Raw genomic sequence first — 6,642 nt, 5'->3', positions numbered from 1 at the left:
GTATTGTAGGCAGCGTGTGTGGTAGTCACCTGTCCGCGTCTCCTATGTATTGTAGGCAGCGTGTGTGGTAGTCACCACCGCTGTGTGGGATGGATTGAGGGTACTCCTGGGGACTATATTACTGACCCTAGTGGCTCTCAATCTGTCCCTATCCTACTGCGTCTCTGTCCCAACGCACTTTTTGCCGAGTGAGGTTTGGCTTCTTCTGGCGGCCTGATGCAACAATATAAAAGTTGTGGATAGCAATATACTAGTGCTATACGTGCAAATAGGTAGAAAATAAATGGGCTCTAAAATAGTGGTAAGGCTGGTAAATACAAAGAATAAAAATATCCATAGGGAACATCCAGCCGCTGTCCTGTGGGTAATAATAACCTATCTATTCTAAGGGGGATATTTATATTTAAAAAAATAATAATCGAATATAAATGGTGACATAAGAATTTTACGTGTACTAAGTAATGGTGACATTTTAATATTACATTGCTATTCCTTATCCACTTTTCCTAGTAACATAATACTGAATTAAAAGCGCGGAGGCTCAGTGGTCTATTGTCTTCCAGCGCTGGGGTTCTGGGACCAAGGACAACATCTGCATGGGGTTTGTATGTCTTCCCCTATGTGGCCTCTGTACAGCGCTGCGGAATATGTTGGTGCTATATAAGTAAAAATAAATCTTTTACAAGTTTTCTTCAGTTCAGCCGAATGACAGATCAAAAACAAGGTGTACTTATTTTTCCTTTTGTGGATGACATTAAAAAAAAATCATACTGAATGAGTGCACCACATGCGAACTGTCCCCTATGAACAAGGGCGTAGATAGCACAGCAGCAGCCCATGTAGAAGCAGTGGAGCAGCTCCGGTTAAGCCTATCCCCCTTTCCTACAGGGCTTCCCTTTTCTCCTACAAGCTGGTGCCCCTTTTGCCACTGGAATCTGGATGTTGGGTTGTGATGATATGAAGCATAACCAGCAGGGGGCCCTCTGTACACCATGGCCTATAATCATAGCTGTACACCGCCAGCTAAAACAACCGATAGTGACGTCACCGTCGCGCCTCCATCTGGTTCTGCTGTGTAATTAGCCGCTTGAGTGAAATATCGCGAGAACGGGGCGTCATGATGGAGACGCTCACCCTATAAAAACCCATCACACGCCTTGTACGGTCTCATTTCCCGGTTTGCTGTGGAGAGGTAATGTTGTGCTGTGTACTGGGTTAGGGCATTGGCCTATGTGACCGACATTATATATGGGCGGGATTGAAAGGAATTTACTAACCAGCCTTTGTATCTATGCGGCACGTATCGTTTTCTGCTGCAATTCTTTGTCTTGTTTATGGTTATCCTCGTGATTGCTGCAGCCTTGCTAGAAATGGGGCGCAATCTTACATGAATGTGTCTCTAGTGTACAGCGAGGCGATACGGACGGGCAGGTTTTGCTTCCATCATGTAAAACGGATTGCAGTGATGACAATGAGACCTGGCACATGTAGCACCACCACTAGAGGGTGCTGTAAATAGCACTGGTAGTATGTAAGGCTGGGGAGGTTCAACCTCGTGTAGGTCGTCACGTGAATGTCTATGGAAGGGTTTGTAGAGTGGTAGCGGGTCGTGTGTCCCTGCATGTTATCAGCAGCCATAGGGGGAGGCTTCCTAAAAGCGCGCTATGAAGTTATACATTTCCCTAATGTTCATTAGTGTCTGGATCGCTATCTACATGTCATACCATTTTCTCCCACTAGGTGCTGCTGTATAAGATGTGGTCTCGCTATGACACGCGGTTGCTGGTGCATCACGTCCCCTGATCTGGTAGGTGCATCTTATAAGCTTCCTTAACAGCACTCGTTGGTTTTCCATTGTTTGGCCTTATTCTAGGTACAAACATAAACGAAGTGCTAAGACCAAAACCTTCTATTGCAACCCACAACTACTTGACCTGTAGGAGTTGTGTTACTTATGGGAAGGGACATCTAACCCTGGAAGGCATTCTGAGGGAGTTTATAGATTGCAAGGTTATCTGGCCTATTCTAGGAGTTGTGCATATGGCACTTTGTTCTTCACGTTAAAGTGATGCGTGCCAGTTTTAAAACTGGTGTCCATATTCTCAATAGAAATGGGGCCTGAAGTGTTAATAATGCATAGGCAACAATCTAAATGTGTGAACACCAACAACTTAGGGCCCCAGGTTAAACATTGTGTGGGCCCAACCACCCACCCCTGCTGGCAGTCTGCAGCTTCAAATTCAAAATGACTATTAAATAAACCACTAGGTCACTGCACTGGCAATATATCCGCTTATAGGCCTGATCATACTCGGGTGCTGTATGGCCGTCCCAGTATGTACAATATTTGGGTTTACATTTAGAACTGGGGTTTTCTGAGATAAAATGACTGTTAATGTAAATACATTTGTAATATACTTTGTCCAAATGCTGCCGTGAGGTACTCAATGGGTGACGTCACTCAGGCTGCTGTTTTGATCTTCCATTCTTTTATGGTTATATGGCACGTCACTTGTACCACCCATAAAGCGCATACAGTCCCTGCTATTTTCTTGAACAGCAGGGACTGCGCATGTGTTACGGGCTGTAGAACAGCCCATGCACGTCACAAGTGACGTGTCATATACCTGTAAAATAATTGAAGATCAATTCAGTGTCCTGAGTGACGTCACCCGTCAAGTACCCCACGGCAGCATCTGGCAACGGGGCCAATTTGTTAATGCAAATACATCTGTAATATACTTACATTTTCCAGTCGTTTTTATCTCAGAAAATCCCTTTAAAGGGACAGTTCACTCAAGCTTTCCTTTAGGCATTCTAACAAGCCACTAGTAAAGGGTAACCAGGTTTTGTATCCGTCTCGGTTATCCTGGTTAATGTTTCAGTCTGTAAGAGCCCTTTATTTTCTCTCCATAGGTGCTGGTGTAGTCTACAGGATGACATGAGGTAATGGTCTTTCTAGTCCTAGCTGTATGAGGGACATGTCTTACTATAGTTAATATAACCCAGCCAGTCTTGACTGTTCTGATGATCAGCAATGTTCAACTGCTCTGACTTGGGGTGACTGACACAAGACTGTCTGAACAGTTTACCTACCATGAATAAAGTGAGTTTACTTTTATCAAAGCTAACATCCTATTTTATTTCTTGCTAGTTGTAAACGGTGACCAAGCAGATGGACTTGAAGGTAAAATGCTAAATTCATGCCTGTATATTCAATCTCGTCATCTTAAAAATGAAGACTTCTATAATGTCCGCTTAGTCTAATCTATAGCCACCAATGACTTCTGAATGAAAGCCCCAGAAGTACGCAGACCGGTGTTCCCCCTCTAGAGCTTATATGGCACAAAAAAAGTAAAATAATACAGTTTCTGGCTTTCTTTTTTTTGGCAGGCTATCTCCAATTCTGATTGTAACAAAGTTAATTGTGAAATGTATCAGAAGTGGCTGGTGTTGAGGTCTATCCCGATAGGGTTTTGCAGTATTCTCATATCGTTGGAAACGCCTCAGAAATAAAGCTTGTAGTTTGCTTTGCCTGCTAATCTTTCTTAGTAGGTTATAAACTGCATAACACACTGAATTAGTCTTGTACTTGTGTGCACTTTGTCCAGTCAGTTGCTTATGATTACGTCCTAGCTTTTTTTTTTTAGATGACCCTCGCTTGGGCTTTGCGTAGCTGCGCAGTACGTGGCGTTGCAGTAGTCGGGACCTGCCGGTAAGTAAACATACGCTGGAAACCGTGGTCTACAATTGGAATGACAACTTGCTGCACTTCAGATCACGTGATGAGATTTGAGTTCAACTGCTGTGTGACCCAAGTATGAACGGAGCTTGTAACTCTGACTAGAAGTGACCTGCTCTTGCAGCTGAGAAAATCATGGATTTCTAGAGTCCTAATGAATTGGACATGTCATTCTGCAAGTTGATATTATGCATTCATTTTGTTGTTATTGTCTTGCAGGAAGGACAGGACTGGGGTTCAGGTGAGTTAATAGTCTGTTCTCATGCACTGTATGGTATCTGCACGCATTGGCTTTTCCCATTGTGGTGTTCATTTAACAGTGCGAGATTAACTCAGAAAGTGACATCGTTGGTTTTCAGGCCTCTCGTGTTTGTGAACCTGGTATTAATGCTGAGACAAGGTTTACAATTTCTAAAATGCTGGTTTCCAAATCTAACCATTTGCTTTTCTTGCAGACTTTTGGAGGTGTTGACATATCAGGTAAATAGAAGTTACTGATGCATACATTAATGATATCATAACTAATCAAGTACTGTCTAAACAAGATCTCTGATGGTACAAAGAAAAGCAACTGGTCATTACCAAAGCGGCTGTAACTATTTGTGTGTGGTCTGCTGTGGACATGACCAAAGAGTAAAACTTCAGAAGGTTTACATAAATGCTGTGTTCACAGCGCAATGGCCTCTGATGGATAGATATGCTGCAACTTGAGAGTTCTTTACTTTGGTATAAAACATGTTGTCTAATCTTAATGCTTCGCTTCCCTTCCAGGATTCATGAACAGGAATTGAAGGTAGGAGCACAAGGACAATCAGCCTAGCGGTCACTTCAAAGAGGGCTTTTCTGGCAGGAAACAGACTGTCCTTACGCTGTGACCAATATAATAATCCTCTACAGGATACTGTGGGCACTACATGTGTGTACCATGGTCTATTATTGAGGAGATACTCTGCAGACTCCAGGTTTTCGTTTGTGATGCTATAAATATTAAATTGCACTGCCCTTCACCATGTTAAATTTTCTTGTAGCTACAACCATTATGAACACTAGATACCCTTCACAATTTGACTATTCTTGAGTGGAATTAAAATTGCTCACTAATGTTTTCTTTATTTTGTAGTGGTGGTGGCTTGCCCTGGATTGCTTGCTATATGCACGTCTAGATTCTTAATAAAAAGATTAATGTAACAAGTGTGTGTGTGGTCTTCATTTTCCACAAGAATACTTGCAGAATAAGGCCCCATGCACCCGGCAGTTTTCATCTATCCAGAAATACTGTCCCTAAATACAGATCAATATGCATACAGATCTACATAAGGGGCCCTATATTACATCTGTATATGGTTCCTTACAGAAAGGAGGTTGCAAATGATGTCATTAACATGTTGCCTAGCAATGCTTCAGTAAATGCAGACGGTATACGGAAAGACCTCATCAGCTGGCCGTATTTCCGGAAGCTCCTGTAGTCTTCTATGGGAGAGTCCTTGCTGTAATTACTGACAGGAATAGGACGGTCTAGAATTTTTTTTCAGCACTGACACCATCAGTAAAAATACTGAAAGGTGTCCGTGGCCAATAGAAATGAATGGGTCCGTGTCTACTTTCAGAAATTACTGAAACACTAGTGTGCATGGGGCCTTAGACTATTTAATGCATTGGTTGGTCTACAACTACAGTCCATATTATATTGTAGTGGTTAAATGTTCAATGCAAAAGAAACTTGCAGCCGCTTAAGTGGAGGTAGTAGATAAGTGCTACGTCCTGGAAAGATGCTGCTACAGAACCGCTTATAACTGCAGTAACTAATTTACATGGGAATGTTATTTATTTGTAATATGGTGCTGCTTTATTTGAATTAAACCTCAATCACATTGTTTTATGGAACTATTGGTTAGACTTTGTCTTTCTAGGACCCCATTACCCCTCATGTTAGAGTAATGTACAGACGCAACTAATGGAAGACATGTTGCGAACAAATATACTGTTAGTGTTTGGGTTCTGGACTATATGAGCCTAAATCAAATGTTAGGCTAGTTGCAAATAACTAACTCCTGGTTCTAAGCCAAATTCTGCTTACCATAAAAGCTATAACTTTGGTTGACCTGTAGGGGTCTAAGTGTCATGATGATGTGAGAGCTATTGTATGTAGTTGGTCTTAAGTAGTTGTAAGACATGTACCTGTACAGTATGGCCTAAACTAAGACCTCCCCCCTCCTAAGCATTGACTTGTTAATCTTTAGTTACATAAAATATATATTTGACTGCTCACTTTGCATAAAGTTCCGTTCATTACCATACTTGGCCTCATAGAAACTTTCTTTTAATATATTTGCTAATCTATATGATGTAACCCGGTGGATGACCAGCTCCCACAAATAGTCATTCTGTTTAATTTAAAGTAAAAAAAAAAAAACATTTTGTGACTACACACAGATATTTGTGTTATCTAAAACTAACGGTTGGACCAACTTCTAGACACCCTCCTAGTGTTCTTAGCTGGTGTGCTTGGGATTGTGGTCCTAGTAATTACCCATTTTTAACCTAACTGCATCCCTTCCTTCTGCAGCCAGTTTTGACCTTTCTTGCTCATTAAATCAGATTCACTTATGTAGTAAATTTTAAATGCTTTTACATGAGTTCAGGATGCATTGAACTCAGTGAAAAGTGTTCTTCAAAATGTTGGGAAATAGTTTTTTTTTTTTTTATTGGTTTGAAAGTCTAATATACCACACTACAAAAAAGACACAATTTAAAGCAGCATTTTGGATGTTTCAACAGGTCTTTCATAGAGATGAAGGCAAAATTGACTTTTTGGTTGCGATATTTATTAATCCTTTTCTTTCTGTAACATGGTTATGGTTAAAAGCCAAACACAACTCCATGTTTACCTAATCTGATGT

The 6,642-nt window shown here is 41.2% G+C and overlaps 1 long non-coding RNA gene and 4 other non-coding genes across 6 annotated transcripts; all 5 read left to right on the top strand.

Annotated features, from left to right (window-relative positions):
- Nucleotides 1-1,102: 1,102 nt before the first annotated feature.
- On the top strand, nucleotides 1,103-4,933 carry LOC142742774 (uncharacterized). Of its 2 annotated transcripts, XR_012881434.1 has the most exons (9): nucleotides 1,103-1,192; nucleotides 1,741-1,807; nucleotides 2,917-2,946; nucleotides 3,155-3,187; nucleotides 3,651-3,715; nucleotides 3,962-3,983; nucleotides 4,198-4,222; nucleotides 4,514-4,535; nucleotides 4,863-4,933. It is a non-coding gene; the product is annotated as an uncharacterized LOC142742774 (long non-coding RNA). The 2 variants fall into 2 exon arrangements; XR_012881433.1 differs by having other exon boundaries at nucleotides 1,105-1,192; nucleotides 4,514-4,933.
- Nucleotides 1,358-1,489, top strand: LOC142747824 (small nucleolar RNA SNORA1). The gene has a single exon (XR_012882060.1). It is a non-coding gene; the product is annotated as a small nucleolar RNA SNORA1 (small nucleolar RNA).
- LOC142747838 (small nucleolar RNA SNORA40) lies at nucleotides 1,836-1,969 on the top strand. The gene has a single exon (XR_012882072.1). It is a non-coding gene; the product is annotated as a small nucleolar RNA SNORA40 (small nucleolar RNA).
- LOC142747831 (small nucleolar RNA SNORA18) lies at nucleotides 3,453-3,576 on the top strand. The gene has a single exon (XR_012882066.1). It is a non-coding gene; the product is annotated as a small nucleolar RNA SNORA18 (small nucleolar RNA).
- Nucleotides 4,006-4,143, top strand: LOC142747821 (small nucleolar RNA SNORA8). Its single transcript, XR_012882057.1, has one exon. It is a non-coding gene; the product is annotated as a small nucleolar RNA SNORA8 (small nucleolar RNA).
- Nucleotides 4,934-6,642: the final 1,709 nt, after the last annotated feature.

This window comes from Rhinoderma darwinii, chromosome 2, assembly GCF_050947455.1.
Source record: "Rhinoderma darwinii isolate aRhiDar2 chromosome 2, aRhiDar2.hap1, whole genome shotgun sequence".
Taxonomy (NCBI): Eukaryota; Metazoa; Chordata; class Amphibia; order Anura; family Rhinodermatidae; genus Rhinoderma; species Rhinoderma darwinii.
This window is presented reverse-complemented; position numbering and strand designations above follow the sequence as displayed.